This window comes from Saccopteryx bilineata, chromosome 3 (assembly GCF_036850765.1).
Source record: "Saccopteryx bilineata isolate mSacBil1 chromosome 3, mSacBil1_pri_phased_curated, whole genome shotgun sequence".
NCBI lineage: Eukaryota > Metazoa > Chordata > Mammalia > Chiroptera > Emballonuridae > Saccopteryx > Saccopteryx bilineata.
The window spans coordinates 144,776,614-144,799,120 of NC_089492.1; the positions used below are offsets into that span (position 1 = coordinate 144,776,614).

Sequence of the window (22,507 nt, forward strand, 5' to 3'; positions counted from 1 at the left end):
CAGCCTGACTGTTGTTGGTACAGTGGATAGAGCGCCGACCTGGGATGCTGGGGTCCCAGGTTTGAAACCCGAGGATCACTAGCTTGAGCATGGGCTCATCCAGCTTGAGCGCAGGGTTGCCAGCTTGAGCCCAAGGTCATTGGCTTGAACAGGGGATCATTGGCTCAGCTGGAGCCCCATCCCCACCCCAGTCAAGGCACGTATGAGAAGCAAACAATGAACAACTAAAGTGCTGCAACTATGAGCTGACTTCTCATATCTCTCCCTTCCTGTCTCTCACTCTCAAAAAAAAAAAAAAATACAGAAAGCCATTTGAATGAAAAACAAGACATTTAGTAACTCTGAGGACAATGGAATTGTGCAAGAAAAGAAATCCATTGGGATAATTGAGAGGTTGGGGGGGGGGAGGGTGTGGTCTGTGGGAAGTCAATCCTTACCTTTTATGGTGACGCAGTGGATCAAACACTGGCTTGGAGTGCTTAGGTTGTCAGTTCCAAACCTCGGGCTTGCCTGGTCAAGGCACATAAACACCTACTACAAGCTGATGTTTCCTGCTTCTCCCCTTCCTGCTCTCTCTTTCATCTCTCTCTAAAATTAATAAATAAAATATTTTTATTTTCTTCTTTTTCCAAGTGAGAGGAGAAGAAATAGAGAGACTCCCACATGCACCTCAACTGGGATCCACCCAACAACCTCCATCTGGGGCTGATGCTCTGCCCATCTGGGGCCATGCTCACAACCGAGCTAATTTTAGTGTCTGAGGTGGCGGTTCCACAAAGCCATCCTCAGCACCTGGGCCAGTGTGCTTGAACCAATCAAGCTATGACTGTGGGAAAGGGAGAGAGAGAAAGAGAGAGAGAAGGTAGAGGGGGAGGGGTGGAGAAGCAGATAGTCACTTCTCCTGTGTGCCCTGACTGAGGATCAAACCCTGGACATCCGCAAGCCAGGCCAATGCTCTACCATTGAATCAACCAGCCAGGGACAAATAAAATCTTAAAAAAAAAAGAAGTCAATATATATAGCACCTGAAATTCTTCCATGGGTGCCAAAAGCTACACCACTAGCTTTCCCAATAAATTCTCTCATTTTTGCTTAAGCTCATCAGAAATAGCTAAAATATTAGCCATCTTTGGCTACTCACTTCCTATCCCTCAGGCTGGAGCTCCCTGCCCATATAACAAAACCCTATTCTGTGTGTGTGTGTGTGTGTGTGTGTGTGTGTGTGTGTGTGAGAGACAGAGAGAGACAGAAGTGTTGGAATCCATGGGAGTCTGAAAAGACCAGAGTAACAGGCTTTATTGAAAGGAAGAAAGGAACCCTGCTGGGCACTTCTCCAGGGAGAAGGGCACTGGTTACAGACTATGAGTAAATTTTTATAGGGTTTGGGAGAGCCTGCGGGGGGTACTGAGTCAAAAGTTCTGGTATGTTCCTTTTTATGGTTTTAAGATTTCAGCTTTCTGGAATGTTTCTCCTTGGGCGGTTGATCAGCTTTCTGGAACTCTTCTGCCTCAGGGGCGATTATCCAGTAAGTAAGGGTGAGGTCAGGCAGCCAGGTGGAACAACCAAAGGGCAGTTGGAAGTTCTGGTAAATTCATGTATCTATCATTTCTCCACTCTGTGGTATGATAAAAAGGAAAAGAGGTGGGGGAAGGGAAAGGGTATGGGGTTCAGGAAAGTTTGTCTCGGACCGGCCATCTTCTGGAGCTACTTCCTGCTGTTATCCTTATTGGGGGCCTCCTTCATGAACCCCTCCCTGGGGCAGTGTGAGTAGGAGTTGTAAAAGCATTTGATTGTAGGTAATCCTGGAGATTTCTCTCATTCGAGCCTGCAGGAACTTGATAAAGAAAGGGGCGAGCATTAAAATTAGGCACAGAATTAGGACTGGTCCTATAATTGGTGCTAGCATTGAGAACGAGGGGTTTTTCCACCATTGTTCGGAGTAGGGGTGTATTTATAGGGCTCCCGATTTTTCTGTTTCGCGAGGGCAGGTTTCAGGGTTGGTGTGTAGGGCTAGGTAGATTTTTCCAATTTTCTGATTGGCGAAGGTCTGCATGCAGTTTTGTAAGAAACTAGTGAACAAACGTAAGAGGTAGGGTCCAAAAGTTAGAAAAATAAATAGGAGAATGAGTGGACCAATGAAAGGCAATAGTCAAGACACTCAGTTTGTGTGAAACCACTGGTTCCATGACTCGGTTTGTTTTTTATGAATTCACTGGGCTTCAGAGAGAGAGAGAGAGTAGGAATAAGACAAGGAAGTGGCCAGTCCCCCTGCCCCTAGACCTATTTTTATAGAAAATTTTAAAGCAACAAGAGGAATTACCTGTATAGCTCGTTTGGTCCTTAGACTGACGGGTAGTGTATTAGGAACTGGAAGAGGCTCATGGGGTGAGATTAGGTTGATATTTGGGGTGAGATAGATTAGGGTACAAGTTTTTGTCCAATTAGTAGGGAGACACATATAGGTGTTGGTCCCACACAAGTAGAAAACCTTTGATTGAGTGAAGCAGGTTGAGAGGTAAATAGAGAATAGAAGGACAAGGGGTCAGTTTCATTTCTCTGTTTCTGAGCTCCAGATGGTCAGGGTGGAGGAAAGAGCTGCCCTAATAAGTGGGGAGAGTAGAGGATTGTTAGCTAGGGTGACTAATTAAACATTCTTCGAAAACCAGTTTTCTGACTGTACAAAATTTTTTTCTCGGTACAAACTTCCTACAACGTGCACAAACCTTCTACAACTTACATAAACCTTCAGCTTTCATGTACTTTCTTATTCAGAAATAACTGGCCTTCATAACAACTTGCTTTTCCTTTTTCTTTCAAAAGTATTTCCATACCTTATACCTTCTATTATCAAAACCATACAATTCCTTTCTAGTCAGGATTCCTGATTTTAAAAATCTTAAACTTTAGTGATAATTAAGTTGGCTTTTGTTTTACCCTAGTTTCCCTTTTCCCAAAGTCTGATATAAAGAAGTCCTTAGTGAGTTTTTCATACATTTGCTGTACGTAGACTAACCAGCTTCCAGTTTGTGGTTAGAGTAAGGTATGCTGTTTTTCTATTTTAGCAGCAGTGGGAGTTGTCAGGATCATTGTGTGTGGACCTGTCCACGTGAAAGTCCGTCCTTGGGTGATGCAATGCTGGAAGTGCCTCTTGGACCAGTCTTTGAACAGTTTGCTGAGTAACCTGTAAATCCTGCAATTACTTAGAGAAAGGGTGGTTACATTTCTACACTTTGCAGTTAGAGTTTAAGTCCTAGTGGTCACTGCTTCTAGCTGGAATTAGCAGCAGGTCCCAGCCTACAATAGGCATGGGGAATTGAGATAAGAGGAATAAAGGAGACACTATACATTAAATAAAGCAATAAAATCAGACTGTCAATACCCACAGTAGAGATCTTTGAGGGATAAATAAAACTCAAATATTCAGGCAAGGCATAGTAGATGGCCCTTGTGTTTACAAGAAATGAGATCAGTTTATCTGCTATTTGGAAGAAATACCTTAGGCTCGTGAATGATGTCCTTGGGCCTTCAGTGGCAATTCTTAGCATGTTGGGCAAGGTCAGGTCACAGGTAGCTGGAGTAGGGCTAGAAGAGACTGAATCCTCCTTCCATGAGCAAGGAGGCAGCTTACCTTCTCATGTCCCTCTTTCCATAGCAGAGATGTGTCCCTTGCTGGGGCCGGGAAGCCTGGCAGGCTTCAGTTCAATGACTTTTCTTTCCACACTGGAGCAGGGCCCTGATGGAATCCTATGAAGCCCTTTAGGGAGCTGGAGCCTTTAAGAGCATATGGTAAAAGCTGGTATTACCTGACCTCTTTTGGGCCTTATTTGCCTTTTCTGTTACTCCCTTGGCCATTATAGACCTTAAAAGCCATGCTCAGAAGATCTCACTGAAGGGCTTGACTAAGAGAGCAAAATTGGGAATCCAGTGTCTAAAGAAGCATCCAGTGTCTATTAGACTGAGGAAAGAAAAGATTTGATCTGTGGTGGTAGGTGGTTGGAGACTGTGGAGGGACTGAGTTTGATGTAGGGTGAGACCTCAGGTGGTGGGGGTTAAGGCGATGCCCAGATAGACTATGGACTAAGAGTGAAGTTGAGCCTTAGCAGAGAAGACACGATATCCTTTTACAGTGAGGAAGTTAAGAAGGGTGGACGTGTGTCTCCTTGAGGCAGGCAGGGAGGGCTGCAGAGAAGTAGGTTATTTACATATTGTAAGAGAGTACTAGTTTTGAGAGTGCATGCTGCTAAATCCTGAGCTAGTGCCTGCCCAAACAGGTGTTTTTGATCCCCTGGGGTAAGACAGTCCACGTAAGTTGCTGGGCTGCATTAGTGTCCAGGTCAGTCCAAAAAAACAAACAAATAGGAAGTAAGAGTCAGGGTGTAGAGGAATGGTAAAGAAGGCATTCTTGAGGTTTAAGACCGTGAAGTGAATGGTGTTTGAGAAAATGTGTGACAGTAACTTGTAGAGATTAGGGACTACTGGATGGAGAGGAATTACTGCCTCATTGATTAGGTGTAGTAAGTCTGGTATGAGGTGATAAGCCCCTGAAGGTTTTTGAACAGGAAGGGTGGGGGGTATTGCAGGGAGAGTCCATGGAGATGAGTAAGCCTTGATTTAAGAGGTGGGTAATTATTGGTTTAAGGCCTTAGAAACAGACAGAGTTACACATTAAACAAAGACTTCAGATATACATTATGAATTAAGGAATTTAAATGAGCATGCTTTACTTGTTTGAATTCAAATTATATTAGAGATATTTCCTGACAAAGAGACAAGATGGATTACTTACTCACATAGCTCAATATACAACTTTGTTTTTTTAAGCTTTTTGAGATGGCAAGGAGTTGTCAGCATAGAGGGGAGGAAGAGAGAAAGCAGATGGATGGACAGTGTGAACAGCTGGATGGAAAAGAAGGAGGGTCAGAATCTGCAGGAGGAGGAGGAGGTTGAGGTGTTAGTGGTGGCGCCACGTGGTCAGAGGAGTCAAAAAGATTTGGAGCTCTGAAGAGGGGAGAGGATGAGGGGAGAAGGGCATAGCTGTAGTCTGTGAGGAGGGGGGTTGGGGTGAGGAGAAGAAAGGCAGAGCCTGCATTTTGTAAGGAGGGAGGAGGGGTTTAAGAACACAGTGGAGAAGGGAGAGGCCTCTGGCCAGCAGGGGAGGAGAAAGAGAGACTGGTATTTGCAGGTGAATGAGAAACAGGATTCTGCAAAGGGAGGGGGCTTTCTGGAGGGAAGAGATACAAGCAAAAGAGATTTGCAGACAGACCAGAGAGGGGTCCCAAGAGAGGGGTGCCCCCAGGGGGTCAGGCAGGAGGGGAAGAGAGTTGAGAGTCTGCAGAGAAGGAAAGATTAAGAGTGTAGGTTTTAGTTGAGGTTTTTTTGGTCAAAAACGACCTGCATGTAGAACAAGTGGCACAGAAATTAAGGACAGGAGCGAAGGAGAAGAAAGCCTGCACGTAAGGAATTTCAGAAACCTTTCCCGTCCGGTGGCAAAGATTATCTAGATCTCTCAGTATGTTGTAATCGAATGTCCTGTTTTCAGGCCAATGGGAGTCATTGTCTAATTTGTATTGAGGCCACGCCGTGTTACAGAAGAAAACGAGTTTTTCTGGCTTAAGGTCAGAGAGGCCCAACTTAGTAAGGTTTTTTATGAGACATCTTAGAGGGGTCTGGTTGGAAGGCTTAGATTCTGAAGAGCCGTGGAGACAGGTGAGCAAGAGGGGGCATTCCCGCCTTTTGTCACTGTCCCAAGAGGAGAAAATCTCCATGTGGGGGAGTCGTCCCTGATAGAGGTCGTTACCACCTGTCAGGGAGCTCCGAGGACAAGAAGTCTGAGACAGTGGAGAGGTTTAGCTAGGCACCTAGTCTTCCGTGCAGTCTACTGAGACTGAGAGTCAAAGCCCTCCAAAGTTGAGGCGTGTCAGAGAAAACTGTCCGACCAGAGAAAATTTTGTGGAAAAGAGAAGCTGACCAGCGAAGGGGAAGGGAGAAACTCCTTACCTTCTGGTCAAGCAGGGGTTCAGGACAGGGACAGATCACCGGCCAATCAACCTACAATTACACGTCCAAACAGAATCAGGGAGTAAGCCCGGGACGAGCTGCCGCTGTCCATTGCTTTCCTGGTTGTAAGTTTGGATGGCAAAGAGGGATCTTCCAGGCCGTTAGTACCCTGTCCTGGGTTTCGGCACCAAATGTTGGAATCCATGGGAGTCTGAAAAGACCAGAGTAACAGGCTTTATTGAAAGGAAAAAAGGAACCTGCCAGGCACTTCTCTAGGGAGAAGGGCACCGGTTACAGACTATGAGTGAATTTTATAGGGCTTGGGAGAGCCTGCGGGGGTACTGAGTCAAAAGTTCTGGTATGTTCCCTTTTATGGTTTTAGGATTTCAGCTTTCTGGAATGCTCCTCCTTGGGCAGTTGATCAGCTTTCTGGAACTCTTCTGCCTCAGGGGCGATTATCCAGTAAGTAAGGGTGAGGTCAGGCAGCCAGGTGGAACAACCAAAGGGCAGTTGGAAGTTCTGGTAAATTCATCTATCTATCAAGAAGGACAGATAGGGACAGACAGACAGACACGAAGAGACAGAGATGAGAAGCATCAACTCTTTGCTGTGGCACCTTAGTTGTTCATTGATTTCCTTCACACATGTGCCCTGACAGAGGGAGCCACAGCAGACCAAGCCACCCCTTGCTCAAGCCAGCAACCATGGGCTCATGTCTATGATCCCACACTCAAGCTAGCCAGATAAACTTAAACTCAAGCCAGGGTGACCTTGGGGTTTTGAACCTGGGTCCTCTGCGTCCCAGTCTGATGCTCTATCCACTGCGCCACCACCTGGTCAGGCAATAAGACCCTATTCTTTGATGTTATACACCTTTCAAGAGTCAACCTTCTTCACCTCCTCTCTCCCACCCTCAGCCTTCCTATCATATCTGCCACACCCACTTACAAAGACTCAACTTCCTCCGGGGTATGTGCCCTGGCCCATATTATGTCACAGTGAAAGATGTTGAGAAACCTTAAATAGAGGAACCCTGCCTAAACAATCCTGTGGGGGAAGGCTGGGGGAACAACAGAGCTGAGTTTTAAGAATTTAAGTATTTCTAGTGCTCCCCAATCTTGGACTTTCAACTTCGATTGTCTACACCAGTGTTTTCCAACCGCTAGTCTATGGATAGGTCCACCAGAAATTTGGAGCCAGTTTGCAAAACAGTTAACCACCCTAATGTTGTATGAAGATTATAGATCTAATAATCAGTCAAATTTGCTTATGCTTGGATAATTTCTGCTTAGCAGTCCCTAAAATAATTTTCCTATTTTCACTGGTCGCCAAGTATAAAAACATTGAAACCACTGGTCTACATGTTATATTTCAAGTTTTATTTATAATTTTTTATTATTGATTTTAGAGAGAGAAGAAGGGGGAAAGAGAGACAGAAACAGACAGAAACATTAATCTGTTCCTATATGTGCCTGACCAAGGATTGAACCCACAACCTCTGCATTTTGGGACAACATTTTAATCAAGCAAGCTATCTGGCTAGGGTTACTTATTTATTTATAATTTTTTTATCCTACATACATCTTAGACAAATTTGAATCAACTTTACAAAATTAAAAAAATAAAGGCAAAGACAATTAAAAATTAAAGACAGGCCAAAACTCAAAAACTTCAGAGAAATGAATGTTTCAAGGAACCTGTGATAATAACTTGACATAATGAAGTGATAAATAATCTTGTTCCAAGTTTGTTGGTAGGTAAGACAAATAAAAATTACATAATTTTTGAAGTAACTCCACATTAAAAATATATTTATTGACTACTGAATCAGTCTGCATTATGTTTGGCTAAATATAAAAGAAAAAAGTAATAACTATGTTTCTTTTGAGGATATAAAAAGTCTGCAAGTAGAGAAACCAGAGTTAGGGTGACACTTTTCTGGTGTTCAGGGACCTAAAATGCCTTATTGTTCAATACTCCTTTTCAAGCTGTAGCTATTACACTTTCATTCTAGGTAGACGTAGAGATGAAGAGTGGGAAGGGTAGTTCCCTTCTATCTTAAGGAGACTTCCAGGAAATCCCATATAATACTTCCACATACATTTAAGTATCCCAAACTTAATCACATAAATATAGCCAGTCACAAAGGAATCTGAGAAATGTCATATTTTAGCTGGGGACTTTGTTACCTCAAATGAGATAATGAATGAGTGCTGAGGTAAGCAACTAGCAGTTTCTGCTATAAACAGTATGTGTCAAGTACCACAGTCCTTGCACTTAAGGAATTCACAACTATTAGTAAGGTACTAATAATCAACTGTAGCCTGACCAGGCGGTGGCACAGCAGATGGAGCATTGGACTGGGATGCGGAAGACCCAGGTTCGAGACCCCGAGGTCACCAGCTTGAGCTCGGGCTCATCTGGTTTGAGCAAAAGCCCACCAGTTTGGACCCAAGGTCGCTGGCTCGAGCAAGGGGTCACTCGGTCTGCTGAAGGCCCACGGTCAAGGCACATTTGAGAAAGCAATCAATGAACAACTAAGGTGTCGCAATGAAAAACTGATGACTGATGCTTCTCATCTCTCTCCGTTCCTGTCTGTCTGTCTCTATCTATCCCTCTCTCTGACTCTCTCTGTCCCTGTAAAAAAAATCAACTGTATACAATTACTATTAGAAAAAACAGTTTGTAAAAATATGAACAACGAATTATGGGAGAAGCCCTAGCTAAATAGCTCGGTTGGTTAGAGCATTGTCCTGAAGCACAGAGATTGCTGGTTCAATCCCCAGTCAGGGCACATTCAAGAACAGATCTATGTTTCTGTTCCTTTCTCTCTCTCTCAAATCAATTTTAAAAAACAAACTAAGGAAAAATGAAGTAGCAATGAGCTTTGTCTAGAGAGATAGGGAAAGAGTCATAGAGGAGGTGATCATTGAGTTGGGCCTTAAACTTCTGCTTAAGAAATTCAGAGCAGAGGCAAAAGCATTCCAGGTGCAGGAAGGAGCACATACAAAGAGAAGCATTAAAACAGGTGGATTCTTCGAGGATCTTCATGACCTTTGTATTTCTTTTTTTTTTTTTTTTTAATTTTTTTTTAATTTTTATTTTTTTATTTATTCATTTTAGAAAGGAGAGGGAGAGACAGAGAGAGAAAGAGAGAGAGAGAGAGGAGAGACAGAGAGAGAGAAGGGGGGGAGGAGCTGGAAGCATCAACTCCCATATGTGCCTTGACCAGGCAAGCCCAGGGTTTCGAACCGGCGACCTCAGCATTTCCAGGTCGATGCTTTATCCACTGCGCCACCACAGGTCAGGCACCTTTGTATTTCTTTAAAGAGGGTTGTCAGAGTCCTGTAAGGCTAAGCCTGACCAGGCGGTGGCGCAGTGGATAGAGCATCGGACTGGGATGCTAAGGACCCAGGTTTGAGACCCCGAGGTCGCCAGCTTGAGCGCGGGCTCATCTGGTTTGAGCAAAAAGCTCACCAGCTTGGACCCAAGGTCTCTGGCTCCAGCAAGGGGTTACTCGGTCTGCTGAAGTCCCGTGGTCAGGGCACATATGAGAAAGCAATCAATAAACAACTAAGATGTCGCGATGCGCAACGAAAAACTAATGATTGATGCTTCTCATCTCTCTCTGTTCCTGTCTGTCTGTCCCTGTCTATCCCTCACTTTTGACTCTCTGTCTCTATAAAAAAAAAAAAGATAAGGCTAAAAAAAGGTAGAATAAAATGTGGCGAAGGACCCAAAAACCTTCACAGAAGGGAGTTGGTAATTCTGGAGGGAATGGAAAGCCTTGAAGGTTTATAAGCAGCGATATCATGGGATCAGATCCTTATGTTCAGAAGAGAACCGTGGAATGAGAGAAGTAATGAACAAAGGCAGAGGGGACATGGGAAGTAAAGCAACCAGGTACGGGGTGAGTTAACTGTTCAAGTGACTTGTGTTACGGACCTGAACTAGGCAGGGGAGCACATGGGAATGGGTTTTGAGAGACAAAAGTTGGCTGGTCACAGGTTGGAGGTGAAGGGTGAGGAAAAGGCAGAGGCAGCAAGAGGGCACTGAGGTGTCCAGTTAACCCCTCAGCGCCTCAGTGTCTTCTAATTCTCAAATCTTTTCTACCTCTTCCTTAAACAAGGTGCTACCGCCTGACCAGGCGGTGGCTCAGTGGATAGAGCATCGGACTGGATGCAGAGGACCTATGTTTGAGACCCCAAGGTCATCAGCTTGACCAGCTTGGACCCAAGGTCGCTGGCTCGAGCAAGGGGTTACTCAGTCTGTTGAAGGCCCGCGGTCAAGGAATATACGAGAAAGCAATCAATTAACAACTAAGGTGTTGCAACAAAAAACTGATGAATGATTGATGCTTCTCAACTCTCTCCATTCCTGCCTGTTCCTGCCTGTCTGTCCCTCTCTCTGACTCTCTGTCTCTGAAAAAAAAAAAAAAAGGTGCTACCACATGCCTGGCACTGAAAATCCAGTGGTGGGCAGACAGATGTGCTTCCTGCCCTCATGGAACTCATGTCTCAGAAGGAGGGGGACAGGTTAACCAAGCCATTTAAACACAATGTGAGGTCGGATATAGCCATGCCCTATGTGGAGGCAATGTTGAAAACAGGTGAATTGCACAGCATGGGAATTAGGGCATAGTCACTTAGACTCCCAAAGCTTCTTTAGGAGGTCCAAAGCCCTGCCTCCAGTCTCTAGGGGTATACATTATAGTCTAAGTCTAAGTCTTTAGTTAGTATAGTCTAAGACTTTAGTTAGGACATTTCTTCAAGCAGCTGAGAAGAATGTTCAGAGTCTATCTGGCCTAGAATAACACTCTATGATAGTGAGGATTTGGGCAGGTAAGAACTTTCCTTTCTTTCCTGTGCTTTAGGTGGAAATATGTAACTGGTGAGACCTTTCTGGAAGGCAGCTTAGCAATAAATATAAAACACTTCAGGAATATACATTCCCTTGACCCAGTGATTCTTCTAGAAATCTCAAAGAATAATTAAGGCCTGGCCTGTGGTGGCACAGTGGATAGAGCGTTGACCTGGAACACCGAGGTCACAAGGCACATATGATAAGTGATCAAGTAATGAACAACTAAAGTGAAGCAACTATGAGTTAAGACTACTTTGCTCCCCATCCCTCTCTCTCCTCTCTCTCCTCTCTCTGTAAAATCAAGAAATAAAATCTTTAAAAAAATAATAATTAAAGATGTAAGCAAACTGTTTATATTGGCAAAAATGAGACATGACCTTATTGTCTAACAGTTAAGAATTTGTCGAGTAAATTTCATTCAGCCATTATCACTCACCACAGTTGCTTTAACGTATATTTTGAATAACTATGTGAATAAGTGAATTTTATTTTTATTATCAAGTAAATTATTTTGGTTAAGTTTTGACAGTATAGAAATTTAAGTCAAATGATTATGCATCCTATAAAAGCTCTGGACAATAAAAGGAAGTTTCTGTTTAAGTTATAGTTTTCCTAAATTTTTAATACATATACCTCTTCAAAAACAGAGGCAGTGCTGCACACAAACGTCCTTCAAGAAATTATTTTACTTTTCAAATCAACTCCACAGAGGTAGTACATTGACTGTAATGTACTGAATTATAATCTGCACTTAGCCTGATCTGTGGTGGCACAGTGGATAGAGTACAGACCTGTGATGCAGAGGTCCCAGGTGCAAAACTCTGAGGTCTATGGCTTCAGCGCGGGCTCACCAGCTTGAGTGCAGAGTTGCCAGCTTGAGCGTGGGATCATCGATATAATCCCATGGTCACTGGCTTGAAACCAAAAGTTGTTGGTTTAAGCCCAAAAGTCACTGGCTTGAAGCCCAAGGTCACTGGCTTGAGAGCAATGTCCCTGGTTTGAGCAAGGAGTCACTGGCTTGGCTGGAGCTCCACCTTCAAGGTATGTATGAGACGCAATCAGTGAACAACTAAAGTTCCACAACTACGAGTTGATGCTTCCATATCTCTCCCTTCCTGTCTTTCTCTGTTTGTTGCAAAAAAACCCAAAAAACAAACAAACCAAAAACCAAAAAACTGCATTGTACATTCTATTTTCAGGTATTGAATTGGCATGTTTTTACAAAAGCCAATTACATTGATAATATAATTGAACTAGAGTATACTATTTCAGTATATAAAGTACTTAAATCATTATATTCTTAGGGTAAAGAACAAATTAATGAAGTACATTACAAATATATTTGTGAAATTATGATACCTTGGGATACCAATAGACTAATACCTAGAAAGTCTAATAATCCAGAGAACCTAATAATCTTGCATGTTCTAAATCTGATTTATGCTTGGTTATTGAACTTTTACTGTATCATACAATTTTTTTTTTTTTACAGACAGAGAGAGAGTCAGAGAGAGGGATAGACAGGAACGGAGAGAGAAGAGAAGCATTAATCATTAGTTTTTCGTTGCAATACCTTAGTTGTTCACTGATTGCTTTCTCATATGTTCCTTGACCGTGGAGATACAGCAGACTGAGTAACCCCTTGCTTGAGCCAGCGACCTTGAGTCCAAGCTGGTGAGCTTTGCTCAAACCAGATGAGCCTGCGCTCAAGCTGGCGACCTCGGGGTCTCGAACCTGGGTCCTCCGCATCCCAGTCCGACGCTCTATCCACTGCGTCACCGCCTGGTCAGACTGTATCATACAAATTTGAAGCATGCCAAAGAAGAAAAGAATGTCAAGAAGAAAAGTAAAAAACAAAAATAAATTTGATCTTAACTTCACTGCTCAGAGACAATTCACTGTTGACACTTAGGTATAATCATTCCAGATGCTACTATATGCAAATATACTGAGAATGAGAATGAAAAAAAGTGTGTGTTTGTGTGTGTGGGTGAGAAAGAGAAATCATTTCACAGAGAATTTAAATATCTACAAATAGCATTACAAAAATGAGATTATACTTTTCTTTGAAACAAAAGCATGGCATTTATCAGGAGGGAAAATTTGAAGAAATTCTTGAACTTTAAAAAATATTTCTTGACACCAAGAATACAGTTTCCTAAAAATAGCCCTTTATTTACTTATTCATTTTAGAGAGGAGATAGAGATAGAGATAGAAAGAGAAAGCGGGGAGGAGCAGGAAGCATCAACTCCCATATGTGCCTTGACCAGGCAAGCCCAGGGTTTTGAACCTGCGACATCAATGTTCCAGGTCGACGCGTTATCCACTGCGCCACCAGAGGTCAGGCAAAAAATAGCCCTTTAAAATTAAGAAAAAAGAATAACATTGAAAATATCGAGTCATTTTAATAAATGTGTTTCAACTTTAGACAATACCTATTAACTTCCAGCCAAGAAACATGAGGAAATTACACACTTATGCTTTCTTCAATTTCCTTTCCCCTTGCCTCCCTCTTCTACTTTTTGTTGGTTGTATCATTTTAACATAGGAAAGATTAATAATATTTACATTCCATTTTTCTTTTTTTACCATAATTCCCACAGTTGTCTGGTTGGTTCCTTTTAAAAATGGATCTGAGAAGAAAAAAAAAAATGGATTGGAGCCTGACCAGGCGGTGGCGCAGAGGATAGAGCGTCGGACTGGGACACAACGAAAAACTGATGATTGAGGCTTCTCATCTCTATCCGTTCCTGTCTGTCCCTATCTATCCCGCTCTCTGTCCCTGTAAAAAAAATAAATAAATAAAAAATAAATAAATAAATAAATGGATAAAAAAAATACATTTAAAAATGGATCTGGTGCTTGACCAGGTGGTGGCGCAGTGGATAGAGCATCGGGTTGGGACGCAAAGGACCCAGGTTCGAAACCCTGAGGTCACTAGTTTGAGCGTGAGCTCATCTGGTTTGAGCAAGGTTCACCAGCTTAAACCCAAAGTCTCTGGTTAGAGCAAGGGGTCACTCGGTCTGCTGTAGCGCCCCCTCCCCAGTCAAGGCACAAATGGGAAAGCAATCACTGAGAAACTAAGGTGCCACAACAAAGAATTGATGCTTCTCATCTCTCTCTCTTCCAGTCTGTCTGTTCCTCTGTCTCTGTCACCAAAAATAAAAAGATTAAAAATAAATAAATAAATAAATAAATAAACAAACAAATGGATCTGGTGTTTTTACCATGACTTCATTCCTATTTTTGAGGCCATTCTTTTATTGGTGGGATTTTGTTATCAAGCAGTGCTTTGTTTTGTTTTGTTTAATTATTTTCCATATAGGTCTCATGGATTCTCGCATGTTCAAAGAGTCTGTGTTTTTATACTTAAAGGGCAAGTTGGATAAAAATTCTTGGGACAGATCTCTCTATAGACCAGGGGTCCCCAAACTACGGACTGCGGGCCACATGCGGCCCCCTGAGGCCATTTATCCGGCCCCCACTGCACTTCCTGAAGGGGCACCTCTTTCCTTGGTGGTCAGTGAAAAGACCATAGTTCCCATTGAAATACTGGTCAGTTTGATGATTTAAATTTACTTGTTCTTTATTTTAAATATTGTATTTGTTCCCATTTTGTTTTTTTTTTACTTTAAAATAACATATGTGCAGTGTGCATAGGGATTTGTTCATAGTTTGTTTTTTGTTTGTTTTTGTTTTTTTCTTTTTCTGAAGCTGGAAACGGGGAGAGACAGTCAGACTCCCGCATGCGCCCAACCGAGATCCACCTGGCACGCCCACCAGGGGCGATGCTCTGCCCACCAGGGGGCGATGCTCTGCCCCTCTGGGGCGTCGCTCTGCTGCGACCAGAGCCACTCTAGCACATGGGGCAGAGGCCAAGGAGCCATCCCCAGCGCCCGGGCCATCTTTGCTCCAATGGAGTCTTGGCTGCAGGAGGGGAAGAGAGAGACAGAGAGGAAGGAGGGGGTGGGGGGTGAAGAAGCAAATGGGCGCTTCTCCTATGTGCCCTGGCCGGGAATCGAACCCGGGTCCCCCGCACGCCAGGCCGACGCTCTACCGCTGAACCAACCGGCCAGGGCCTCATAGTTTTTTCTAATAGTCCGGCCCTTCAATGGTCTGAGGGACAGTGAACTGGCCCCTGCATAAAAAGTTTGGGGAACCCGTGCTCTAGACCTTACTCTGTTGTCTTCTGACATTGAGTGTTGCTTTGGGGGTAGCCTAAGGCTAACTGACATTTATTCCTTGTACATGAATTGCCTCTTCTACTTGGACACACTTAAAATTATTTATCTCCACGTTCCAGCAACTTCACTAATATCTATTTAAACCATTGTGTTATTTAGGATACATATTCAGACAGAAACTCAAAAAACAGTGGCTTTGAAAGAGAGAAATTCCCATTTAATGATACAAACTGATATAGCAGCAATGAGCTTATAAAATTGTCAGGGGTTCAGGCTCTTTCTATTTTGTGGCTTTAGCATCCCTAAGATTTCCTTGTCCACCTAGACCAAGATGCATTTTCTAGCCAATAGGAAGGGGAAGATATAAAAGGAGGAGCTCAACATTACTTCCCTTTAAGGATATACCCAGAAGTTGCACATTCTAATCTTTGGCTCAGATCCCATTGAACAGAACTTGGTTATATGACTCTACCTAACTGCAAAAACAAAATTGGAAATATAGTCTTCATGGTGAACACATATCCATTTAATAATATTCTACTAGTATGGAAGAAGGGAGAACAAATATGGAGAGAGTCTAGCAATCCTTGCAATGATCAATCTGTATCAGTTTTTTCCTGGGATATGATCTGTCCTTTCAATCTGTAGATTCAAATCTCTATTTTGGGAAAGTTTTTTTCTATACTATCTGTGAATATTTTTTTCTGTTCCATCTATTGTGTTTTCTACTTTAGGAATGCCAAGTATACATCTTTTGTACTTCTGTATGTCTTTTCTTCTCTTTTACATTTATATTTACTGATTTTTAGATACAGAGGAGGGAAAGAAAGAGAGAGAGAGAGACATTGATATGTTGTTCCGCTTATTTATGCATTCATTGGTTGATTCTTGTATATGCCTTGACTGGGGATCAAACCTGCAACCTTGGCATATTGGGACAATGCTCTAACCAACTGAACTACCTGGCCTGGGCCTCTATCTGTCTTTTTTTTTTTTATAAATAAATTTTTATTTTAATGGGATGACATCAATAAATCAGGGTACATATATTCAAAGAAAATATTTCCAGGTTATCTTGTCATTTAGTTCTGTTGCATACCCATCACCCAAAGAGAGGTCGTCCTCCGTCACCCTCTACCCAGTTTTCTTTGTACCTCTCCCCCTCCCCCTCTCCCTCCTTCCCTCCCCCCATCCCCCATAACCACCACACTCCTGTCCATGTCTCTTAGTCTCGCTTTTATGTCCCACCAATGTATGGAATCCTGCAGTTCTTGTTTTTTTCTTTTTTTTTTTTTTTTTTTGTATTTTTCTGAAGCTAGAAACGGGGAGAGACAGTCAGACAGACTCCCGCATGCGCCCGACCAGGATCCACCTGGCACGCCCATCAGGGGCGATGCTCTGCCCACCAGGGGGCGATGCTCTGCCCCTCTGGGGCATCGCTCTGCCGCGACCAGAACCACTCTAGCGCCTGGGGCAGAGGCCAAGGAGCCATCCCCAGCGCCCGGGCCATCTTTGCTCCAATGGAGCCTTGGCTGCGGGAGGGGAAGAGAGAGACAGAGAGGAAGGAGGGGGTGGGGGGTGGAGAAGCAAATGGCCGCTTCTCCTATGTGCCCTGGCTGGGAATCGAACCCGGGTCCCCTGCACGCCAGGCCGACGCTCTACCGCTGAGCCAACCGGCCAGGGCCAGTTCTTGTTTTTTCTGATTCGCTTATTTCACTCCACATAATGTTATCAAGATTCCATCATTCTGCTGTAAGTGATCCGATGTCATCATTTCTTCTAGCTGAATAGTTTACCATGGTGTATATGTGCCCCATCTCCTTTATCCAGTCTTCTATTTTTTTTACAGTGATTAAAAGCCTTTAAGCAAACTCATGGCCAATACAGCAAGAATCCATAAAAGAGTAGTGTCCTTAACATGTTCACCAAGTCCAAGTTGGCCCCATCACCATGCCAAATCCCTGAAAAATGCAACCCAACCACAGTTCAGTCTGTTAGGAGCTGTCACAGGGAGCAGGAGTCCAGGAAAAGTCCACATCCAGGAACAGTCCGCATGGCACTGGAGTTGTCACCATTCTATACTTTGCAGCTCATGTCCAAGTCCCAATGACCGCTGCTTCTAGCTGGTAATGATTCAGGTAGACTGGAAAAGCCATTTGCACCATGTGTGGATATGGAGCTTCTGTTCTCCTCTGCCTGGAGAGATGAGACCAGGTTGCTTTTCCCTGGAGCTCTGCGACTGTGGCATGGTAAAGAGAACCTTGGGATACACTAAGCTGGGTGGCAAAGGTAGATTCATAATAGAAGTTGGCAAAAGGGGGAAAGAGAGCTCTAAATTAGGAGTAGGTCCCAGCCTGAAATATGAGTGGGGCATTGAGGTAGGAGGGATAAAGGAAACACTATATATTAAGCAAAGCAGCAGAAAATAGGACTATCAACACCCACAACAGAGATCTTTGAGGGAAGAATAAAAAACCTGACTATTCAGGCAAAACGTAGTTAAGTGGCCCTTGTGCAAATGAGATCAGTTTACCTGCTTCTTGGAAGAAATACCCTAGGCTCGTCCACAGTGTTGTAGATGGGGCCGATGGCCCTGGGCACCTTCAGCCTTCAGTGGCAAACCCCAGCTTTCTGGGCAAGGTTAGGTCTTGGGGGCTGGAGCAGGGCTGGAAGAAACTGAATCCTCCCTTAGAGGAGCGAGGGGGAAGCCTACCTTACAGTGTCCCTGTTTCCTCACAGCAGAGGCATGTAAGCCTGGCAGGCTTTAGCTCAATAACCTTCCTTTCCACTATTGAAGCAGGATCCAGATGGCATCCTATGAGACCCCTTTGGGGCGTTGGAGCCTTTAAGGGTGTATCCTAAAAGCTGGTAGTTCCCCTGATCTCTATTGGGCTTTTTCTGCCTCTAGGTATCTTAAAAGCCATGCTCAGAAGATCTCGCTGAAGGGTTTGAGGGTCCCCAACTGCCTTTATAAATCTTTTCCATATATCTGGAGCTATTTGGAAAAAGACAAAACAGTGTTATTAGCTGGATCTAATAAAGAAGGTAGTAGTTTGCATGCGAAAAAGATTTGGTGTCTCCTGTTCATCAGCATTCAAAAGAAATGTAAATTTTTTTAAAGTAAAAAGTATGATATGGTAGACCCATAGGAGTTCTAGGATATGACTACCCCCTTTAAAAAAATTTTTTTTTAAAAAATTGACCTTAAAATGTTTGCTGAGTACACTTAAATAATACCTTAACTTTAAAGATTGTAAGCATGACAAAATACAGTGAATGCTTTTGCTCCATATGCAGGAGCATTTTCAGTTTAGCCAGTTTAGGAAATCCAATAATAGAACAATGCATACAGACAATGAGCTATAACATGCTTAGCAGCCTCTCCTGTTCTGATAGAGGTTACTATAGATCCGGAATATGTATCCACTGTAATGTGGACATAAGACTGTTTGCCAAATGAAGGTATATGAGTAACATCCATCTGCCAAAGTTGTCCTGGTAGGGGTCCTTGAGGGTTAACTTTAAATGAAGGGGCAGTATAGGACCCCTTGGACAGGATTTCCCAATCTGCCGTGCTACTTCCTGAGAAAGTTGAAACTGTTTACACCAGGCTGCAGCAATCTGGTGATGAATAGTATGAGACTGACTTGCTCAGTCTGTCATGGTTGCTCTATATAATTTTCTTTTGGGTAGCTTGATCAACAAGGGCATTCCTAGGCCCTGGCCGGTTGGCTCAGTGGAAGAGCCGTGGGCTGGTGTGCAGGATTCCCGGGTCCGATTCCCAGTCCGAGCACACAGAAGAAGCGCCCATCTATTTCTCCACCCCTCCTCCTCTCCTTCCTCTCTGTCTCTCTCTTCCCCTCCTGCAGCCAAGGCTCCACCAGAGCAAAGCCACCCCGGGCACTAAGGATGGCCCCATGGCCTCTGCCTCAGTCCTAGAATGACTCTGGTTGCAACAGAGCAACACCCCAGATGGGCAGAGCATTTCCTCCTGGTAGGCATGTCAGGTGGATCCCGGTCAGTCTGCCTGCCTGCCTCCCCATTTCCATCTTCAGAAAAATACAAAAAATAAATAAATAAAAGAAAAAATACAACAATAAAAAAAATAAAGAAAAGAGAAAAAAAAAAGAAAAGAAAAAAAAAAGAGCATTCCCTTGTGCTAAAGGTCCAGGAAGCATGAAGTGAGCTTGAGTATGTCCTATGAAACATGGAGCTCTATGTTGACATATAAGTCTTTGAAGAAGGAGGAACTGCTGAAATAGTTCATCAGCATTTGTCCCTAAGACAGCAGTCTTTATAGTGGAAACACCTTAAGTAAATATTTTCTGTCTGTCTATACATTAAAGGGGGAATATAGCAAATGCTGAAAAGCCATGATCTTTGTGCCCCTCCCCTCCCCCAACCCCCTCCCTCTCCTCCCCCCACCCTGTAACCCCAACACTGTTAACCATGTCTCTGAGTCTCATCTTTATGTCCCACCTATGTATGGAATCCTATAGTTCTTAGTTTTTTCTGATTTACTTCTTTCGCTCAGTATAATGTTATCAAGGCCCATCCATGTTGTTGTAAAAGATCCTATGTCATCATTTCTTATGGCTGAGTAGTATTCCATAGTATATATATACCAAAGCTTTTTAATCCACTCGTCCTCTGATGGACACTTGGGCTGTTTCCAGATCTTTGCTACTGTGAACAATGCTGCCATAAACATGGGGGTGTATTTCTTCTTTTCAAACAGAGCTATGTTGTTCTGGGGGTATATTCCTAACAGTGGTATAGCTGGGTCAAAAGGCAGTTCGATTTTTATTTTCTTGAGGAATCTCCATACTGTTTTCCACAGTGGCTGCACCAGTCTGCATTCCCACCAGCAGTGCAGGAGGGTTCCCTTTTCTCCACATCCTTGCCAGCACTTATTCTGTGTTGTGTTATTGATGAGCGCCATTCTGACTGGTGTGAGGTGGTATCTCATTGTGGTTTTAATTTGCATTTCTCTAATCATTAGTGAAGTTGAACATTTTTTCATATGCCTATTGGCCATCTGTGTGTCCTCTTTGGAGAAGTGTCTATTCATTTCTTTTGCCCATTTTTGGATTGGATTGTTTGTCTTCCTGGTATTCAGTTTTACAAGTTCTTTATAAATTTTGGTTATTAACCCCTTATCAGATGGCATGTCAAATATATTCTCCCATTGTGTAGTTTGTCTTTTTATTCTGTTCTTATTGTCTTTAGCTGTGCAAAAGCTTTTTAGTTTGATAAAGTCCCATTTGTTTATCCTGTCTTTTATTTCACTTGCCTGTGGAGACAAATCAGCAAATATATTGCTGCGAGAGATGTCAGAGAGCTTACTGCCTATGTTTTCTTCTAAGATGCTTATGGTTTCACAGCTTACATTTAAGTCTTTTATCCATTTTTGAGTTTATTTTTGTGAGTGGTGTAAGTTGGTGGTCTAGTTTCATTTTTTTGCAGGTAGCTGTCCAATTTTCCCAACACCATTTGTTGAAGAGGCTGTCTTTACTCCATTGTATTTCCTTACCTCCTTTGTCAAATATCAGTTGTCCACAGAGCTGTGGGTTTATTTCTGGGTTCTCTGTTCTGTTCCATTGATCTATGTGCCTGTTCTTATGCCAGCACCATGCTGTTTTGAGTACAATGGTCTTATAATATAACTTGATATCCAGAAGTGTGATACCTCCCGCTTTATTCTTCCTTTTCAAGATTGCTGAGGCTATTCGTGTTCTCTTTTGGTTCCATATAAATTTTTGGAATATGTGTTCTATATCTTTGAAGTAAGTCATCGGTATTTTAATCAGTATTGCATTGAATTTATAAATTGCTTTGGGTAATATAGACATTTTAATGATGTTTATTCTTCCTAACCATGAGCACGGTATATGCCTCCACTTATTCGTATCTTCCCTGATTTCTTTTATCAATGTTTTATAATTTTCCAAGTACAAGTCTTTAATCTCCTTGGTTAGATTTATTCCTAGGCACTTTATTTTTTTGGTTGCAATGGTAAAGGGGATTGATTCCTTGATTTCTCTTTCTGACAGTTCATTATTAGTGTATAAAAATGGCTCTGATTTCTGACTATTGATTTTATATCCTGCTACCTTGTCGAATTCCTTTATCAGGTCTGGTAGTTTTTTGACTGAGATTTTAGGGTTTTCTATATACAATATCATGTCATCTGCAAATAATGATAGTTTTACTTCTTCTTTTCCAATTTGGATGCCTTTTATTTCTTTTTCTTGTCTGATTGCTGTGGCTAGGACTTCCAGAACAATGTTGAATAAGAGTGGTGAAAGGGGGCACCCCTGCCTTTTTCCTGATCTTAAGGGTATTGCTTTTAATTTTTGCCCATTGAGTATGATGTTGGCTGTGGGTTTGTCATAGATGGCCTTTATCATGTTGAGGTATGTTCCCTGTATTCCCACTTTGCTGAGAGTTTTGATCATGAATGAGTACTGAATTTTATCAAATGCTTTTTCTGCATCTATTAAAATTATCATGTGGTTTTTCTCCTTTCTTTTGTTTATGTGATGAATCACATTGATTGATTTGCGAATATTGTACCAGCCTTGCCTCCCAAGAATAAATCCCACTTGATCATGGTATATGAATTTTTTCATATATTGTTGGATCTGGTTTGCTAATATTTTGTTGAGGATTTTTGCATCTAAGTTCATTGGGGATATTGGCCTATAATTTTCTTTTTTTTGTGTTGTATTTGCTTGGTTTTGGAATCAGAATTATGCTCGCCTCATAAAAGGAGTTTGGAAGTCTTCCTTCCTCTTGAATTTTTTGAAATAGCTTGAGAAGGATAGGAGTTAGTTCTTCTTTGAATATTTGGTAGAATTCACTTGTGAAGCCATCAGGCCCAGGACTTTTATTTTTTGGGAGTTTTTTGATAGCTGTTTCAATCTCATTTGTTGTAATTGGTCTGTTTAGGTTTTCTGATTCTTCCAGATTGATTTTTGGAAGATTATATGATTCAAGGAATTTGTCCATTTCATCTAGGTTGTCTAGTTTTTTGGCATACAGTTCTTCATAATATTTTCTTACAATATTTTGTATTTCTGTTGTGTCAGTTGTTATTTCTCCACTCTCATTTCTAATTTTATTTATTTGAGTCCTCTCTCTTTTTTTCTTGGTGAGTCTCGTTAAAGGTTCATCGATCTTGTTTACCTTTTCAAAGAACCAGCTTCTGGTTTCATTGATCCTCTGTATTGTTTCTTTAGCCTCTATGTCATTTATTTCTGCTCTGATCTTTATTATTTCCTTCCTTCTACTAGCTCTGGGCTTTACTTGCTGTTCTTTTTCTAGTTCTTTTAGATGCAGGGTTAAGTTGTTTATTTGAGCTTTTTCTAGCTTCTTGTGGTATGCCTGTAATGCTATAAACTTCCCTCTCAGGACTGCTTTTGCTGTGTCCCATAAATTTTGAGTTGATGTATGCTCATTA

The 22,507-nt window shown here is 42.4% G+C and overlaps 1 long non-coding RNA gene across 10 annotated transcripts in view; it reads right to left on the bottom strand.

The window, feature by feature from the left end:
- Positions 1 to 1,271: 1,271 nt before the first annotated feature.
- Positions 1,272 to 22,507, bottom strand: part of LOC136330577 (uncharacterized) — a 103,172-nt gene continuing 81,936 nt past the window's right edge. For 8 of the 10 annotated variants that reach the window (XR_010730324.1, XR_010730323.1, XR_010730327.1 and 5 more), the window contains 2 exons: positions 5,998 to 6,208; positions 1,272 to 1,834 (listed from right to left, as the gene is read on the bottom strand). This is a non-coding gene — a long non-coding RNA (uncharacterized lncRNA). Of the gene's footprint in view, positions 1,835 to 5,997; positions 6,209 to 11,651; positions 11,746 to 12,433; positions 12,652 to 22,507 lie in introns of those variants that run through there. The other 2 variants (XR_010730326.1, XR_010730331.1) reach the window with 2 other exon arrangements.